General features: G+C 40.5%; 1 protein-coding gene and 1 pseudogene across 1 annotated transcript in view; both read right to left on the reverse strand.

Annotated features, from left to right (window-relative positions):
* Positions 1-20,506, reverse strand: part of HS6ST3 (heparan sulfate 6-O-sulfotransferase 3) — a 1,119,743-nt gene that overhangs the window by 363,713 nt on the left and 735,524 nt on the right. The gene's annotated exons all lie outside the window — the stretch shown is intronic.
* Positions 17,277-18,281, reverse strand: LOC102820169 (annotated as a pseudogene).

Consider the following 20,506-nt stretch of genomic DNA (forward strand, 5'->3'; position numbering starts at 1 on the left):
TTGACTTATCTTTCTTCTTATATGTCCAGTAGCCTTCAGAGTTCAAATCCACACTTTCTCTTCTTCGATTCAAGTTTTTCCTTTCATTTTAAGTGATTCCTAAAAATTGTTCCTGCACAAGCTTCGCCAAGTTTGCTCATTCCCTTGCTTTGCTTTCTGAAAATTATCCTGCATATATTTTCCAGGTGGTTCTAGAAGCTTGTCTTATTTCACCGAGGCTACTGTGTCAGCTCCCTTAGGACAAGCATTTTCTGTTCCACTTCTTCCAGAAGTTCTGGATGTCCCCAAAGCACTCAATTGATATTTGTTGCATGAAATAACGCTACAGAAATCTAATCAGCATGTAAAAAGAAAAGTGAGCCAGAATTTATTCCTTTGTCAAGTTGTGTACTAGTGCAGTCTAAAACTGATAATTTTTCCTGAAAACAATTATATGAAAAAAATAAATTTTAAAAAATAACCCAGTCTAGAAGAAGCAGAAAGTAAGAAAGATCTTTTAAAGTTTCTGTGTAGTGTAATTTAATAAAGTCTCTCTATAAAACCATACTATCTCATTTTATTTCACAGATAAATTTGATTCTATGACCAATAAAAGCTAAATATTTCACTCGTTCTGCTCTTACTTCTTATGATATTCTTGAAACTAAGAGATCAGAATTTTCATCATTTTAGGAAGGTGATTATTTAAATGTTAGAGTCTTAAAATGAAGAAATAAAGTATTCTGTGGGTTGGTACATATCTAACATGTCTATTTAAGCATAAGGTGATATATGTGAAGCTAGAATACTAAGGACAATTTGTTATATTAGTAGATACAAAAACCCATTTAAAATACTGTGTACAAAACAGTGAGCTGTAAATAATTTAATAATGTATTATTTAAAAACAGTAAGATATAAAGAGTTGCAAACAGAAATATTTCCTCAATTAAAAAAAAAAATTCATCCCACACAATAATTACCATTTAAGAAATTTCTAAAAGGTTCAAAGTCAAAAAATAATTAGTAAGAAAGTCACTCGCTGTAGGGACTAGTAAACAATGTGTGTTTCCGTAAATCAGCTCCTCTTGACGTGTTGTCAGGATCATGAGGCATAAAAAATTTAAAATGGACTTCCCACTGAGAACTCATCCATAAGACACAACCATTCCACACACACAAATCCACACACAAACACACAAACTTACCAAAGTGGAGACTAAAGTGGCAAACACTTTCTATTAACTTAGATGTTGTTGTTATGTGCTGTGGAGTTGGTTCCGACTCATAACGACCCTGTACATGGTTTCTGAGGCTGTAAATCTTTACGGGAGCAGTAAGCCTCAACAGTGATGAAAATAACATTCTGGACAAGTATTTGAGGAAAGGTTCATATGTTAACATACTACCTAGAATTGGATGCAGAGAATGAGTTACATTTTTAAGAGGGAGCTTCACAAATTCACATAAAAACTTCACTCTTTTCATTTCATTTTTCCATCAACTTTTTGAAACCTCCTGATTTTTGTTGTTAGGTGTTATCCAGTCAGTTCTGAATTATAACGAGCCTATGCAAAACAGAAAGAAACGCTAGTCCTGCTTTATCCTCACAATGATCTTACCCATTAGACCACTGTTGCTGTCACTATTTCAATCCATCTCGTTGGGGGTCTTCCCTTATTCACTAACTTTTCACTGGTGTGGCGCTGTAGGATAAGCACTTGACTGCAAGGTCATTTGGAACCACAAGGTCACTAGTACAAGCTTACCAGCCACTCCTTGGAAACCCTATACAGGGTCATTTGTGGGTCAGAATTGACTCAACTGCACTTAACAATTGTGAAAATCATTAACAATCTCCACTATGCAGATAAGACAACCTTGCTTGCTGAAAGCAAAGAGGACTTGAATATTTACTGATAAGAACAAAGACCTTAGCCTTCAATATCGGTTGCACCTCAATGTAAACAAAACAAAAATCCTCACCACTGTACCGAAAAGATAAATGGAAAAAAAAAAAAAAGTAAAAAAATTCAGTTTGTTTGGCTCCACCATCAAGTCTCATGGAAGCAACAGTCAAGAAATCAAATTATATATTGCATTAGATAAATCCACTGCACAAGACTTCTTTAAGTATTTAAAAGCAAAAATGTCAAAAATGTCAGTTTGAGGACTATGACCTAAGCCATGTTATTTTCAATAGCCACATATGCATGTGACAGTTACACAATGAATCAGGAAAACCACAGAAGGACTGATGCATTTTGGTTATAGTGTTGGAGAGAATATTAAAGGTCCCATGGACTGCTAGAAGAGCTAACAGATCTGTGTTGGAAGTATAAGCAGAATGTTCCTTAGATGTCAAGATGGCCAGACTTCATCTCTCATACTTCGGACATGTTATCAGGATGGACCAGTCCCTGTAGAAAGACATCATGCTTGGTAAAGTAGGGGGTCAGCAAAAAAGAGGAAGACTCCCAACAAGATGGATTGTCACAGTGGCAAGAGCAATCAGCTTAAGAGTAGCAGAAATTGTGAGGAGGGCGCAGAACTGGGTGGTGTTTCATTCTGTTGTACACAGGGTGGCTATGGGTTGAAACCGACTTGACGGCACCAAACAACAAGACTAAGAAAAGTTTATTACTAAGAATCTGTCTGTACTGGTTGTGATTGTTGCAACTGTAAAGACGTTTTGTAGCAAAATGAGGGAAGTGATTGATCTTGCAGTCTGGGAGCGGAGGACCCTAGGACCATAAAGGGAGAAGAGCGGTAGGCGAGTGTGGGACCCTATTCAGAGACGCAGCAAAACCAGAGATGGAGGCAAAGATGAAGACCTGGAGAGAGGGAGCAGCTGGGGACTCTGGACTCAGGGAGGGAGAGGGGCTGTGAGCTGGTAGCCAGGGGGTTGGGAGGGGGGGCAGGCTTGCAGGGTATGCCCTTTGGGTGTTTGAATGAGTGCATATTCCTGAGTGTTTTGGTATATATCCCCCAAAAAAAAACAAAAACAAAAACAGAGGGAATAGAAGCAAATACTGTTGAATGATGATGCATGGAGAGGTTTGTAATCATTGCAATCAAACAAAATACGATAGGATGAGTGCAAAGCTGATGTTCTCCCTGTTCTCCCATGTAAACTATCACTCAATTCACAATAAAAACTTAAAAAAATAAAGAAATTAGAATCCATCTGTAGCCATCCACTAATAATAGAGACTATGTTTAAAATCACTTTGTTCTCAGTAACTCTGTGCAGTATATGTAGTAACTGGAACTCTAGTACCAATACTTTTTCACATACGTGTGTGTGTGTGTGTGTGTGTGTGTGTGTGTGTGTGTGTGTATAAATACTTTGAATCCTTGAGTCAGTGAAGTTAATGTTAGGATGAATTCTTGTTGGTTGGTTTAAATGGCAGGCTAAACCAAGCATTCCACCTATTCTTAAAAAGGTCTGAGAGACATTAAAAAGTCTCTTTGAAGTGGGAAATAAAAACTGCTAGTCAAATGAACTAACTGCTGGTGGCATAGTGGGTCACATGTAGTACAAGGTCAGTAGTTCGAATCTACTGATGCTCCATGGTAAAAAGATAAGTTCTGTTCCCATAAAGATTTACAGCCTGGGAACTGATTCAATGGCACACAAGTAGACTGGAATATATATGTTAGGTACCATCGAGTCACTGCTGACTCATAGAGACCCTACGCACAACAGAGTGAAACACTGTCCCATCCTGCACCAACCTCACAATCGTGGCTATGCTTGTACCCATCACAGCTGCCACTGTGCCAACCCATCTCATTGTGGGGCTTCTTCTTTTTCCCCGACCCTCCACTTTAAAAAACATGATATCCTTCTCCGGGGACTGTTCTCTCCTGACAATATGTCCAAGGTAGGAGAGAAAAAGTCTGTCCATCCTGGATTCCTAGGAGCATTCTGGCTGCACTTCTTCCAACATAGATTGGTTTGTTCTTTTGGCGGCCCATAGCATTTTTAATATTCTCCTCCAACACCATAACTCAAATGCATCAATTCTATGGTCTTCTTTTTTCATTGTGCAACTTTCACATGCAAATGAGGTGATTGAAAATACCATGGCTTGGGACTGGAAGGTATACTGGAAACAGACCATTCACCACACAAGTAAAGAGAATGTTGCACATGGTAATTAATGTTATGGAACAATTTTGTTCAAATCGTCAAATGGAAATCTAATTTACTGTGCAAACTTTCACCAAAAACACAATAGAATATTTTTTTTTTAAATAGACTGGAAGACATTGAGTAGGAAATAGGATTAAGAAAGTGATTCTTAAGAGAGTCTCTAACTTTCAACTGTATCAGACTATGTGTAAGGAAACTTAGATTCAGACCAGTGAAAACATTTGTTCACCATGACACAGTTAGCTGGTATCAGAAATGAGATTAGAACCCAATACACTCATATAGTTCTTTCCTATAGGCTACATTCTTGAGTTATGCCCTCAGGATGAACTTTTAATATAAAACTAAAAATGAAGTCTTCACCGAAGCAAACAATCATGTCAAATATAAACTCAAAATCTCTAGATAATCAGATGTTGGATATTACTGGATGTCAACATTATTGCTCTTGTTAAGTGCAGTTGAGTTAGTTCTAACTCATTGTTGTTGTTGTTATATGCTGTGGAGTCGGTTCTGACTCATAGTGACCCTGTATAGGGTTTCTGAGGCTGTAAATCTTTATGGGAGCAGAAAGCCTCATCTTTCTCTCACGTAACAGCTGGTAGTTTCTAACTGCTGACTTTGCGGTTCATAGCAACCCCTTTATAGGGTTTCCAAGGAGCAGCCGGTAGGTTTGAATGGCTGACCTTGCAGTTAGCAGACCAGTGATAATCCTACAGTCCCATACCAGGATCCTGTCAACATTGTTGTTGTTGTCATTAAGTGCCGTTGAGTTAGTTCCGACCCATAGCAACCCTGTCTAGGGTTTCTGAGTAGTGGCTGGAGGGTTTGAGTCACCAACCATGCGGTTCAAACTGGCCTTGCAGTCCAGCACCTTATCGTGAAGCACTACACCTGGACTCTGTCAATATGATACAGTGTGTTTATAGGGTGCCTTACAATTAGAATACATATGGTGCTCTGCTGTTGCTGCTATTGTTAAGGGCCATCAAGTCAGTTCCAACTCTTAGCAACCTTGTATAGGGTTTCCAAAGAGCTCTGGTGGGTGTGAACTGCTGATCTTGTGGTTAGCAGTCCAGTGCTTATCCTACAGAGTCACACCAGGTCTCCAGATATGGTCTAGTTGACTTGAAATGGTTTTTCAATATGCATGTAGAATGGTGGACAACCATTGCTCATCTTCTCTAATGTACAACTCCATCAGGATCAAATAGAGACCCAGGCATTACTAGTAGCTAACAGATTTTTTCAGTTAAAAGACATTTCAAAAAGTGATCTGACGAATGCACTAGCACTTCATTGATTCAGATTATTTGGGGGAATGGGATATAGGGTGGGGACAAATAAATTGGTAAAAACAAAGTCTGAAATGAAATATTTTTGAAGAATCACAAATCAATTATTTTGAAATAAAGAAAAAGTAACCACTAAATTATTGCCAAATATAAGTCCTGTAGGGCCTATTTTAATAGCTGAATAACTCATCTGTAATTAGCAGACAAATTGTTTATATGCAAATGGCATTGGAAAGCATTTTAAAATATTTTAGCACATTAAAAATGTGTCATTGAATCTTATTTATTCCCAGCTCCACTTGGCAAACTTTTCTACTGATAAGACAGAGGTGATATTTCATCATCTGCTGCTGTTGTATGTCCATCAAGCAATCATGTAGAACTGACCTGTAGAATCATGTACAACCAGACTATAGGAAGCTGGTGAGTTTCAACCACCAACCTTTTGATTAACAGCTGAGTGCTTAACCAGTGCACCACCAGGGAACAGTGAATTTAGTCTTGCTGTTGCTGTTGTTGGGTGCCATCATGTCAATTCTGACTCATAGAGACCCTATATAGGGTTTCCAAGGAGTAGCTGGTGAATCTGAACCATCAACCTTGTGGTTCCAACTGGCCTTGCAGTCCAGTGTTTTATCCCACAGTGCCACACCAGGATTAGTTAAATTATCATAAATCTCATAGTAATAATACTCTTACTACTACTACTACAATGCTGTTGTTGTTCAGTGCCGTTTCTGAGGAGCAGCTGGTGAGTTTGAACCGCCGACACTGAGGTTCAAACCGACCTTGAGCTCCAGTGCTTAGCCTACTGCACCACACCTTACTTTCATGCCTCATAAAGCATTCATGCACATTTTCTAATTTATGCCTAAATCAAACTCAGTGCAATGATGGTGCATAGAGGTGGTGTGACTTGCCCCAGGACTAACTAACAGCACTTTAGTTCTTCATCTCTTTTCACTCTTCCAAAATGCTCTCCAGTGAGCAAATTGCTCTGCCTCAGGAAAGATGAGATCTAACACAATGTCCACTCCCAGGGTCTGCAGTCCTGTGGCGTTATTTGTCCTACACAGCAAAAGGTACACCTTGAATGAAATGACGCCATAAGCCTGCTGGGATTTTGGAGTCGAGTTCCCTTCAGGGGTGGTTTTCAGTGTTTCATGAGATCATACTTGGAATTCTGTCCCCCAGAAATATGTGCTATATATTCCTGATCCCATGTTTGCAATTATTATATCATTGTGAATGAGTTTTTTTTAAGTGCCATTAAGTAAGTTCCAACTCACAGTGACCCTATATACCCTTCCAATGAGTGGCTGGTGGATTTGAACCACTGGCCTTACAGTTAGCAGCCTAATGATTATCTTACAGTGCCATACCAGGATTCCTGTATTAACATAGGATGTGTCTCTCCTCAGCCTCTTATGATTGATAAAGCAATTATTCAAGCTAGCAGATAGAAATGGGGAAGAGAAATGCCAAGCCACATTAAGATTGCCCGGGAGAAGACGTTCAGAAGAAACATGGACCTCTCTCCAATGCCGACAGAGAAAGGCTTTCCCTAGAACCAGCACCCTAAATTTGGACTTTTTGCCTATTAGGCACTAAATTGCATTAGGCACTAATGATTGAAGACCAGAGGAGTTGTGTGGAATGACATCAAGAACATTATACATGAAGGAAGCAAAAGGTTATGAAAAGGCATGAGAGAAAAAAAAAAAAAAAAGACCGACATGGATGTCAGAAGAGACTCTGAAACTTGCTCTTGAATATAGAGTAGCTAAAGCAAATGAAAGAAGTGATAAATCAAAAGAGCAGCACAGAAGAGTTCAAAAGGTAGCTAGAGATGACAGAATTTTACTTGCATGTGATATTAAAAGGACTCCTCGTGTGATGCCTTAGGATCAGCACTGGACTGCAAACCACAAGTTCAGGAGTTCAAACCCACAAACTGTTCCTTGGAAATCCTACATAGGGTCACTATGAATCAGAACTGAGTCAAAGGCACTCAACAGTATCAATTAAATATGCAAAGACTTGGAGATAGAAAACCAAAAAGTAGCAACATTTTGGAATTTCTCATAATGAAAGACAAGAAGAAAAATATTAAAGCCTGAAGTTCCAAGATGGAAGGATATTAGGAGCAAATGTAGAATGATATAGAAAGCATCAAAAGACAATGGAAATAGTACATAGAACTACTGTACCAAAAAGGAGCTCTGATAGCGTAGTGGTTATGAATCAGGCTGCAAACCTCAGGGTCAGCAGTTCAAAACCACCAGCTGTTCCACGGGATAAAGATGAAACGTTCTGCTACCATAAAGATTTACAGCCTCGGAAACCCTGTACAGGGTCACTATGAGTCGGAACCTACCCCACAGCACATAACAACAATAACTATACCAAAATGAGCTGGTTGATGATCACACATTTCAAGAGTTAGCAGATGATCGAGAACCAATGGTATTAAAGGAAGAAGTCCAAGCTTCATTGAAGGTATTGGCGAAAAAGCAAGGCTTCAGGAATTGACGGAATAGTCACTGAGATGCCTAGATGAACAGATGCAATACAGAAAGCACTCATTTGTCCATTCCAAGAAATTTAGAAGACCTAGTCAACCATATGGAACAGACAAACACACATGCCTATTCCAAAGAAAGTGATTCCATGGACTGTGGAAATTATTGAACAACATCATTAATATTATATGCAAGTAAAACATTGTAGACTATGATCCAAAAACAATTGCAGCATTGCATCAATAGGGAATGGCGAGAAATTCAAGCCAGATTCAAAAGACTTGGATTGAGGGATATTATTACTGATATTGGAAAACAGTAAATACCAGAAAGATGTCCTCCTGTGCTTTATTGAATCTGCAACAACATTCAATTATGCGAATCATAGCAAACATTGCAAACAACGGGGATTCTGGAAAATTTAATTGCGCTCCTACAGAACCTGAACCTAGGGGCAATTGTTTGAACAAACAAAGGAGATTGTTGTTGTTGTTAACTGCCATAGAGTCAGTTCCAACTCCTAGAGACCCTGGTGAAGGCCCAGGAGTGGCTGGTGGGTTTGAACTATCCACCTTGTGATTAGCAGTTAAGTGCTGCGTAAGGGTTGTATACTTCATTATATGTATTCAATCTGAGCAAATCATTCCAATATTAATAAGAATGTGGCATCAGAATTGGAGAAAGGATAATAAACAGCCTTCAATATACAGATGACACAGTTGTGCTTGCTAAATGTGAAGAAGACTTGAAGTACCTACTGATGAATAGCAAAGAAAACAGGTACCAGTATGGATTACAACATAAAGGACACAAAAATCTTCACAACTGAACTAATATGATAAATCAACATCATGATAAATGCAGAAAAGATTCAAGTGGTCAAGTAATTAATTTAACTTGGATCCATAGTCAAAACCCATGGAAGCAGCAGGCAAGAAATGAAATGATGCATTGTATTGGGTAAATCTGCTACAAAAGACTCCTTTAATATACTAAAAAGCAAAGAGGATTAAGATGTGCCTAACACAAGCTCTGGTATTTTTCTTTGCCTCATACAAATGAGAAAGCTGGATCATGAATAAGGAAGACCAAAGAAAAGTTGATGCATTTGCATTATGGTTTGGGAAAGAAAATTCTTGGGCTGCCAGAAGAATAAATAAATCTGTTTTAGAAGAAGTACAAGCACAGTGGTCCTTAGAAGTGAGGGAGAAGGAGGAGACTTCATTTCATGTAATGTAAACATGTTATCAGGAGAGACTATTCCTTGGACAAGAACATCATGTTTGGTAAAGGAGAGGTTCCTCAATGAAATGGACTGACTCAGTGACTAGAATTGGGCTCAAACACAGCAATGATCGTGATGATGGTGCGGGCCTGGGCAATGGTCATGTTCTGTTGTTCCTGGACTCCATATGAGTCGGAACTGATTGACAGAACCTATCAACAACATACTGGTCAAGAGAGCTGAAACTCCAGAAGTAAGTACCTCAGCAATTAATTCATTAAATAGAGAACACACACACACAAAAAGGAGGTCTTCACGCTGGTCACTTATTTATAAAGAGAAAGTTGAAATAAATACACTTGCATTTCATGCTCAACAGCGAAATCTCTTTCTATCCTATGTCAAAACCAATATCAAGACTTTTATTGGCCTTGTTACAATACCATGACGTTGCTGTTGTTGTTGTTATGTGCTGTGGAGTTGGTTCCAACTCATAGTGACCCTGTACAGGGTTTCCAAGGCTGTAAATCTTTACGGGAGCAGAAAGCCTCATCTTTTTCCCACGGAACAACTGGCAGTTTCAAACTGCTGGCCCTGAGGTTCGCAGCCCGATTCGTAATCACTACGCTACCAGAGATCTGATTTTAAATAGAGCTCAGTTTGAAGATTCCCACTAGTGAAATGTTGCCTTCATATATGACCAATGGTCTTTTTCTATTGAGATGTGTGTACATCCATAAATGTCCAGCGTTAACTGAATATGACAAGCCCACCAACTCTATTAACTGACCAACAAGCACAGTTGACCAACATGCCTGACCAGCAAGAAAGCCCTGAGCTTTAAATGTTGCTGAAAGTGGTTGTAGTGATTCCTGCTCACATTGCACAATCAGTACGTATCATGTAGACTTATCATCTAACTGCTCACCATATACTTCCTCTGCTCCAGACCTTCCGGAATACTTACTCACAGTTGCATCTCCTAGAATTTTCTTACCACTAGTTCTGGTGTGGCACTCTAGGGTAAACACTGGGCTGCTAACCATAAGATTGGCAGTTCAAATCCACCAGCTACTCCTCAGACACCCTATACAGGTTCACTATGAATCAGAACCAAGGTCAGAGCAACAGCATATCTGTTACAAGTGATATTTTCTGGATTGACATAGCTCCTTCCCTCCCTTCCCTTCCAAAGTCCACATTTCTCACCTTTAAAGTTCCAGCTTCTCTGTTACCTCTTCAAAGATGCCCCAAGCAAATGTGTTTCATATACAATCAACTGTACATTTATCATGCCATTATTATAATCATTATACTATTGTTGTTGTGTACTGTCAAGTAAATTCTGACTCATAGCTACCCCATTTGACAGAGTAGAACTGCCCCGTGGTGGTGCTTGGTGGTTATATGCCATGGAGTCGGTTCTGACTCTTAGATACTCTATATAGGGTTTCCGAGGGCGTCCGTCTTTATAAGCGCAGCAAGCCTTATCTTTCTCCTGTGGAACAGCTGGTAGTTTCAAACTGCTGACCATGAGGTTAGCAGCCTGACTCGAAACCACTACTCTACCAGAGCTCATTATGTTGTTGTTGTTGTTGTTGTTATGTGCCGTGGAGACGGTTCCGATTCATAGAGACCCTGTACAGGGTTTCCGAGACTGTAAATCTTTACGGGAGCAGAACGCCTCATCTTTCTCCCGCGGAACAGCTGGTAGTTTCGAACTGCTGACCTTGTGGTTGGCAGCCCGATTCATAACCACTACGCTACCAGAGCCCCAAGAGCTCATTATAGGGTTTCTTCAACTGTAATCTTCATGGAAAAGGAGCCCTGGTGGTAATACAGGTTAGGCGCTGGGCTAACTGAAAGTTAGAAAGTTCAAACCCACCAGTTGCTCATCGTGAGAAAAATGAGGCTGTCTGATGCCATAATGACTTACAGTCTCAGAAGCCCTGTACTCACCAGGGAGAGTCGGAATTACCTTAGTGGCAGGGGGTTTGGTTTTGGTTAGAAGATCGTAATCCTTTCAAAGAACCAGCTATATGTCCTGCTGATGCTTTCTATGTTTTTTCCTGTTTTCGATCTCATTTATTTCTGCTCCAATCTTTATTATTTCTTTTCTTTCCTTCTGTTGACTGCAGTTTTACTTTGCTGGTCTGTTTCTAGTTGTTGGAGATGTTGTGTCAATGTGTTGATTTTGGTTTTTTCTTCTTTTTTGATGTGTGCATTTACTGCAATAATTTGTCCTCTCCAGTTCGGTAATCTTTATGGGAATGGATCTACAGACTTTTGTCCCCCATAAGCCACCACTAGTTTTGAATGCCCTACCTTTTGCTTAGCTGCCAAGTGACTGGCCATTGTACCACCAGGTTTCCTTAACACTTAAACAACAACAACAGCAACAAAAACAAACATTGTTGTCAAGTGGATTCTGACTAATAGTGGACCCATAGGAAAAAACAGAACTGCCCCATCGGTAATCTTCAGGAAAGTAGAGCGCCACATCCTTCTCCCACAGAGCAGTGAGTGTGTTCTTTGGGTTCACAGCTAAGCCAGTAACCACTGTTCCACGAGGACTCCTCATCCCTTGTCATAAATGCCCCATAATTACTTGATGAGCTTCCTCACCCACCAGACTTCCCATTCCTCAAAGACAGTAGTGTCATTCCTTGTTGTATTTCTGCTACTCCTCAGTCACCTGACAACAGGCTTCCCAGTGTCTTTTACAGTGTTAAACAGAGAGTCAATCCTCTATAGATGCTTATGGACTGAACCAGAGTGGAAATGGCCAATGGGCAGTGAGGAACTAACCATTGCTTAAGTGAGTGCATGACGTAACCACATCCAAGCAGAATGAAGTAAAAGTATCAGCTCCCTGGCCTGTAATTTAGGCTGCAATCCAGAGTAAGTGCAGCTTTTTTCATTGCTGCAATATATTATATGCTTCGATGTCAACCTCACGTTAATCTGGGATATTAATTCCATCAGCACTTCTGATGGAAAGGCGTGATTTATATATCACTGAAAATCTTCCTGTAGTTTAACATTCAAGGTGTAAGAACACAAATGGTATTAAACATTAAGTAGTTAAAGAGTTCTGGGTAAAGAAGCTGTATACTGTGTAAAAGTTAGGGCTAACGTGAAGGCTGAAATGTTTCACAATTAAATCAAGATGAAAGAAACAAATGTCACAGGGCAAGCATTCATCAGCAGGGATATAAACCAAACAAGGGGCACATTTATCACTTAAAAAGCATCCTCCACTCCTCAAAGAGCCTATGATTATTAATTATTTATGAACAACACTGGAAGTGTTGACACTGTATATTCCTATAAAATGAACCATAAAATAGTAATGCCTTAGTCTTATATAATCCTCTCAAGTTAATGACGCAGGTAAGATAGGATTCTGTGACTTTTCGGTGGGCAGGTACTGATGAGCATGCAGAAAGGATGTCTGTGGTGTTAATACCAGTCACCTCTCTCTATGAAACGCTCCCACGTCTTTTGACAATAAGAACAAACAGAGAATAAAGAGGCCGATTCAATCATGAGACCTAATCATGCCATGCCACAAACTCACTGATTAGCCCTAAACAAGGTTTTTTTTTTTCTAGGAGCCTAAATTCCCCCCATTCATATAAAGAGACTGAATCTAATGAGATTCCCTTCCTTTCAACCTGAATACGCAAGCATTTCTATTTCTAAGGTCTATTTCATTTTTTTCTCTTGATATTACAAAAACAAAGCAGTTGCTGTCAAGTTGATTCCAACTCTTGGCAACTCGATGTGTGCAGTATAAAACTACATTCAGTAGGCTTTTCAAGACTAACCTTTTGGAAGAAGATCACCAGGTCATCTTCTGAGGCACCTCTGGGTGGGTTTGAACCCACAATTGTTTGGTCAATATTGGGCACTTAACTGTCTGCGCCATCCAGGAACACCCTTCCCTGCTTAGAACCCTCCCAAAGGAAAATATGGCTGGTATAACAAAAACATTTGCAATGTTGAGGGAATTTGATAAATGTAAAATCAATTTTTTTTAGAGTTGTATTAGTTATGATATATTCAGTCTCATAAAATAGAAAGTCTGATTTCATGCAAAAGCATTTTCCATATCATAGAATAGTCAGAGAGAGGATGGGTTGAGGGTTTGATCAATGATATCATTAAGGACCAAGTTCTTTCCATCTCTCTGCTCTGCCATCCTTGGTGTAAGTGATCAGTTCACATTTCTAGCAACATGGCTGCACAAGTTCCCAGTGTACAATGGAGCATAGGAAGACCAGACTGAAAGCTTCAAACTTCCTGGGAGCTAATCATCATTCCACTCTAAGCTGACAGATAGCCCATAGTACAGCAATTGTGTCATATTAGTACGGTGATTTGGCAAGTAGCATTGCACATTTATTAGGATACCTGTGTGATGGCAGAAACTGTTAGTAATACAATGAAAAGTAGTATAAAATAAAACGTATTCAGTCTTTCAGTGTAAGATCATGAATAAATTTCAGTAAATGAAGGATATCTGTTTTAGAACCACAAACAGAAATATTCTTCCCATGAGTTTGTCCCTGTCTTCACTGAACCTCCAAATATGATTAGAGAGTGTTACCTCAGCCTTACTTCGCAGGACAGAATAAATTTCATACTTAAAAATTCCATACTTGAGCTTAGGTCACAAGATGATTTATTTATGAATGTATTATCATAGGTTACACCTACTTTATAATTGAAGTGACTGAAGATCAGCAATGCGGAATTCATCTCAGATTGCAGGGGACTGCTAATATTGGTGGAAATGCAGATTAATATTTTCTGCAATATAAACATAGTTTAACAACAAAATACAGTAATAGATGTTATCAATGGAAATGTATGGCATAGGGTGTATACAATCCATTATCAAACCCACACTCCTCAGATATGACCTGTTTTTGAAAAGGTAAATATTATATTATGGTCTAAAAATGGAACGACTGATAAAAGTAGTAATACTATCCCGATGTGACACAATAGGATAAGCACTGTGGTTATCCTTCATGGTCTGTGGTTCAAACCCCACAGCTGACCCTCAGAAACCCTATAAAGGGTCTCTAAGAGTTGAAACTGACTCGACGGCACTTAACAACAATAATATCCAAGCACCTGAGTTAAAAGGTTTCACAGATTTCAATGACAGTGTCTGTTAAAAATGCCGTCGTCTGTCTATATCACATAATATTTAACTATATGTCTGTTGAGGGACATGTACATGTTTTTTTTTTCTATTTCCAACAATGTTCAATAAACACCGGCATGTATGTCTCCGGAAGTCTGTAAGGAACGGTTCCCCTGGTAGTGGGACTCCTGGATAATAAGGTACCACATTTGTATTTTCATACGTGTTTCCAAACTAATGTCCAAAATGGTCGCACTAATCCCCACCAGCAATTTTTAAAATAATGTTTTACTGTGACTAGCGTGAAGGTTTACAGAGAAGATCATCAGTCTTGCATTCAGCAAACCATACACTGAGTTTCCTGTCATTGATTACAGTCCCCTCCACGTAAGTAACATCAATTATCCCACTTCCTCCCTATGATGCTTGTTTCCATTCCACCTTCTTTCCCAAGCCTTCTAAATTTGTCCTTAGGTAAATGCTGCCCTTTTGATCTTGTATGACTGAAAAATTCCATGGTGTGCACACCTCACTAATGTTGTTGTTCCCTCTATATACTTGGCTTAACATTGAGCCACAAGAGTGAGGCCAGTTCCAAACCTGAAGGGAGACCCAGGGTTACAGTGTCGAGTTCCTCCCATCTTTGTATGAGAGTTCTTACTACACCACCTGCCCATAGACCCAGGATACGATAAGACATTTTCATTCTTATCAATCGGTGGGTAAGAAGTGACGTTTTTGTTTTCCTTTCACTTCCCTGGCTCCCAATGACATTAAACAAACATTTCTGTATGTTTGTTTAACTACAGCTCCTTGGAGGCCGGGATGTCCAGGCCTCATTTTCATCTCCCATACTTTGGACATATTGTCAGGAGGGACCAGTCGCTGGAGCAGGACATCATGTTTGGTAAACTGGAGGACGAGAAAAAGAGAAAGACCCCCAGCAAGATGGATTGGCAATGTGGCAGCATCAATGGGCTCAAGTGTGGCAACAATTGTGAGGTTGGCCCAGGACCAGACAGTGTTTTTTTTCTCTTGGGTATGGGGTCACTATGAGTTGGTACTGACTTGATGGCACCTGATAATAACAACAACATAAGCTGTTCTCCCCATGAAGACAATGCCAATTTATTCATTGTCCATTTTTCTATTAGAGTATTTTCTGTTTCTTATTGAATGGTGTAACTTCTACGTATATGGGTATCTTAGATATTATGCATGTATTTATCAAATGTCCAAAATATTCTTTGCCAGCTTTATTTTGAGTGACTTCTGTCACATAGCTTTAACATTTTGTATTGTCAACTGTACTAACAGCCTTTCTTTTATGATTTGCATTTTTTGCATCTTCTCATGATAGTTCTTTCAGAGATGGGCTGTGTTGTTGTTGTGTGCCTTCCATTCAGTTCCAACTTGTAGAGACCCTGTATAGGATTTCTGAGGTTGTAAATCTTTGAGGGAGCAGAAAGCCTCACCTTTCTCCCTGGTGGATTCAAGCTACTAACTTTGTGGTTAGTAGCTTAACTCAGAATCCACTATACCACCAGGGATCTGTAGGTAAGAAATATTCTGATCCTCCTCTATCTGAAAATACATGTCATATTGTGAAGAATGGGAATTCCAGAACACTTGAATGTTCTCAAGAGGAACCTATACATAGATCAAGAGGCAGTCCATGAAACAGAACAAGGGGATACTGGATGGTATGCAGCCGGGTCGTATCCTTTCACCATACTTATTCAATTTGTATGCTGAGCAAATAATCCCAGAAGCTGGATTATCGGATGAAGAAGATGACATCAGGATTGGAGGAAGACTGATTAACAGCCTGGGATATGCAGATGACAACCTTGTTTGCTTGAAGCACTTACTGATGAAGATCAAAAACTACAGCCTCTGTTATGAATTACAACTGAATGTAGAGAAAACAAAAATCCTCATAACTGGAAGAATAAACAATATCATAAGAAATAGAGAAAAGATTAAAATTGTCTAGGATTTCTTTTTACTTGGGTCCACAATCAATGCTGAGAGAAGCAGGAGTAAAGAAATCTTATGACTTATTGTAATTGGAAAATTTGCTGCACAAGACCTCTTTAAAGTGTTCAAGAATAAAGATGTCACTTTGAGGACTAGCATGGACCTGATTCCAGCCATGGTGTTTTCAATGACCTCATATGCTTGAGAAAGTTGAAAATTGAATAAGGAATATTGTAGGATAAGCAATGCATTTGAATTATTGGGTTGATGAAGAATTGTGGAAACACCATGACTGCCAGAAGAATAAGCTAATCTGTCTTGGAAGAAGTCAGCCAGGATGTCCCTTAGAAGCAAAGATGATGATATTTTGTTACAGGTACTGTTGACATATTATCCCGAAAGAGCAGTGTCTATAAAAGGACATCTCAGCAACATGGAAGGTTAATGGAAAAAAAGAGCAAGACACCCCTCTCCCCCAATAAAATGGATTGGTGCAGTGCTGCGACAGTGAACTCAAACATGACAATTGTGAGGATAGTGCAGGACAGGGCAGTGTGTTGTTCATGTTTGTGCACAGTGTCGCTGTGGGTCAGAACCAACTCTGGGGTACCTAACAGCAACAACAACGTATCTGGAAAGATATTTATTTATTTATTTCTGATTAAAGGATATTTATTTTAAAGAGAATTCAAACAGCCGTTGAATATACAGAGCCACTTCTCAAAGTGCTCATCCCCTCCACCACCACCCCCCACACACTTCTTTTAAGAAACTGAAATATATAACGATGCGAATGATAATGCTGAACCAAGATTGTTGGCCCATGATCTAGGGTACAAATGCACAATCAATTGACACTTTATTGAATGCAAAGCAAGATGAAGCATCTTTGCCAAAGCAGGAGCCCAGGGAGGGGAAAACCACACAGCTTTCCTTGAAGGGGAAGACGTGAGGAAGTTTAGCCCATGTTCTGTCTGTTGCCATAGCCCCTAGGATGGGTGTCCTTCCAGTCATCCCACTCCCGGGCTCTGTGCGGTGTTTTCTCATCATCTTCTTCTTCCTTTTGTTCCTGGTCTTCCTGTTGCTGAGCTGATGCAGTCTTGGCTACTCCCTGATCAGGTAATGCACTGTATTTCCGATGCTGTTCATACCATTCATTCACCGTCATCGTTGCCAGGCTTGGATAACCAGCTCCAAATACCTTGGCTTGGGCCATTTCTCGAGTGAGAATGAAGGGTTTCAATGGCGGCCTGTCCTGATGACATGTGTCAGAAGTTGATGCCTCTTTTGAGGGGTCTTTTTCTCTCAGAATCTTTATCTCTTGATCAATGCTGTCAATTTCTTCCAAACTGATACCAATCCACCTTCGAAGGTGAAGGAGGTAATATTCACGAATACACTCATCATCTGCTTGACCACTTTCCACAGCGGACTTCAACACAGACAATCTGTGTTCCATCTCCTTCTTCTGCTTGTATCTCTCTATTTTAGCCTGTCTTTGAGATGCCATAACGACAAGGCTAGGATACGCCATGGCGGAGCTACCCGTGTTGTTTTCAGCCGAGTTGTTCTTGGTTTTCGGTAGCTCAAAGTCCGCCACATGATAGTAATGGCACCGAGTTAAGTAGTTTATAAAGTGTTCTCGAGCCCACTTCAAATGATCTAGACGCTTGCTGGAGTTGACTTGTTTCATGGCAAGGGCTCCTTGAAATGCTGGCACCAACAGGTACTTCAGGTCAGTGGACGCAATCTCTTCTAAATCTTCATTTCGGCTGAACAAGTCGAGCTGCGATAACATTCCCGCAACCTTCTCAAGGAGTTCCAGTCCCTTGAACACCTTTTCCTGGACCATCCGGGAACCCGTGGGTTCAGTGGCTCCTTCCACTTCATCTAGAAACTGCTTGCAGGTTTCGAACAGCTCGGGGAGCCTTGGCAGCAGCAATTCGTCTCCTACAGTTGCCATCTTGGGGGAGGGAGGAAGCCTGATGGTCTCACTTCCGGGGTCAAAGTAACAATGGTAAAGAACTCGGTAGGGAAATGAACCCCGGAAGGGGTGTTGTACTGATCCAGCCAGTTCTTCGTTAGCAACGCATCAAAAACAAGAACAAAAACCGACTTCCGGAAGCTGATTTCAGCCAGCCCTGGAGACCGTTTCCATGGATTCATTTTACTAGGTACAAAAAACGAAAATTAAGCCCACGGCCGTTGAGTCGATTTTAGACATCTGTTCAAAGTAAACAAGCAAAACCCTAGGCACTGTTTTACAATGTATTTACCTTCGCAGACACTGACCGTGGACGTTTCCGGGTCTGAGGTCCAGCTTGTGGCTAGATTGGAACGCAAGCAAGTGAGCGAACCAGCTCGCACGAGCTTTAGGAACGAGTCAGGCATGTGCTTTACTTCGCAGGTCTTTTCCCTAGATTGAGTATCCTGGCCAGCTAGGCGCGCCAGCCTCAACCCCTAGCGTCTGCGCCGCTAGAGGTGGTACGCAGGTTTTGGACTCTTGAGAATATAATGGAAGTAGCGCCCCCTTCAGGCTTACGCCTGCCCACCATATGGAGCTCCAGGTTCCCCACAATCTGTCAATCCTGGCCCACCCTTCTCCCTTTTAAGCCCCCCGGGGGACCCCTACACACAACACACAGCAGCGTGTTTTCAGCCTGGTGCCCTGGGAGCCTCTCTTTAGTACAGATAATTTGGTAACCTGTAACCCTGGCCACCCCACAGATAGCGTCCTTTTTTGCCACTCAAAGATCTTTAAACTCATTTACACGACAGGGTAGGTCACACAAAGAGTTTTTACTTCAAAGCTTTATGCTCGCAGATATTTATAATTTTTGTGTCCTAACACTGAGAGGAGGCTTTCTGCTCCCGTAAAGATTTACAGCCTCGGAAACCCTGCTCAGGATCACTATGGGTCGCAACCGACTCGATGGCACCTAACAACAACAACCACATTGCCGCTGAGATGTCTGATGTCAATCTTGTTTCTATACCTTAGCAATTTTGCCTTTGTCATTCCTGGTGAAGTATGATTTATCATCTCTTTATGCTTGATGCTATGAAATGTTACTCTGTTTTGATGATGAGTGGACCTTTACTTGTCTATAATTGAATTAAATTCATGCTTGGCACTCAGTGGAATATTTTAATTAACAACTTAGTGTTACACGTAAGAAGAAAGAGAAGGTGAAGTAGAAGGAAGATGAGAAGGGAAAAAGAACAAGGAAGCAGAAAGAGAAGAAGGCCTAAGGCAGATGAGAATACTAAACAGGGGTACCGAGAAAAGCAAGGGAAATAGTGTCCATTATTAGTATGAGTATAAAAGTTAGACAATAAATTAAAAATTGAGAACAAATAAAACATTAATTTGTGCAAAAGAAATGGCAACTGATAACCAACTAAGCTGTACACTGTATGTTGTTCTTGCTCAGTGCTATCAAGTCGGTTCCAACTCATAGGAATTCTGTATAGAGTTTCCAAAGAGCAGCTGGTTAGTTTGAACTGCCGACTTTGATTTTTGAAGGCCAGTGCTGATTCTACAGCACCACACCAGGAGTCCAATATACTGTATGTTGTTGTCGTTAAGTGCCATCAAGTTGGTTCCAACTCATAAAGACCCTGTATAGGGTTTCCCAGGAGCAATTGGTAAGCTTGAATCACCAACCCAGCTGTTCAAACTGACCTAGCAATCCAGCACATTTATCCACAGTACTACACCAGGACTCCCAGTATACTGTATGGTCCTAGTTTAATAGGCAATATGGGGCCAGAAGTCCTGAAATCCTGGTGTGGTGCTGTAGGATACAGCACTGGACTGAAAGGTCAGTTTGAACCATAAGGTCAAGGGTTCAAACTCACCAGCTGCTCTCTGGAAACCCTATACAGGGTCGCTATGAGTCAGCACCAACTCGACGGCACTTAACAACATCAGGAGAGTTCTGGTGTGGCACTGTAGGATAAAGCGCTGGAGCACAAGATCAGTTTTAACCTTAAAGTTATGGTTCAAACTCACCAGTCTCTCCTCGGAAACCCTACAGAGGGTCTCTATGAGTCAGAACTGTCTTGAGGGCACTAACAATAACATAATGAATATACTATTGTTGTTGTTGTTATGTGCCGTGGAGTCGGTTCCGACCCATAGCGACCCTGTACAGGGTTTCCGAGGCTGTAAATCTTTACAGGAGC

Source organism: Chrysochloris asiatica, unplaced genomic scaffold (genome assembly GCF_000296735.1).
Source record: "Chrysochloris asiatica unplaced genomic scaffold, ChrAsi1.0 scaffold00005, whole genome shotgun sequence".
Taxonomy (NCBI): Eukaryota; Metazoa; Chordata; class Mammalia; order Afrosoricida; family Chrysochloridae; genus Chrysochloris; species Chrysochloris asiatica.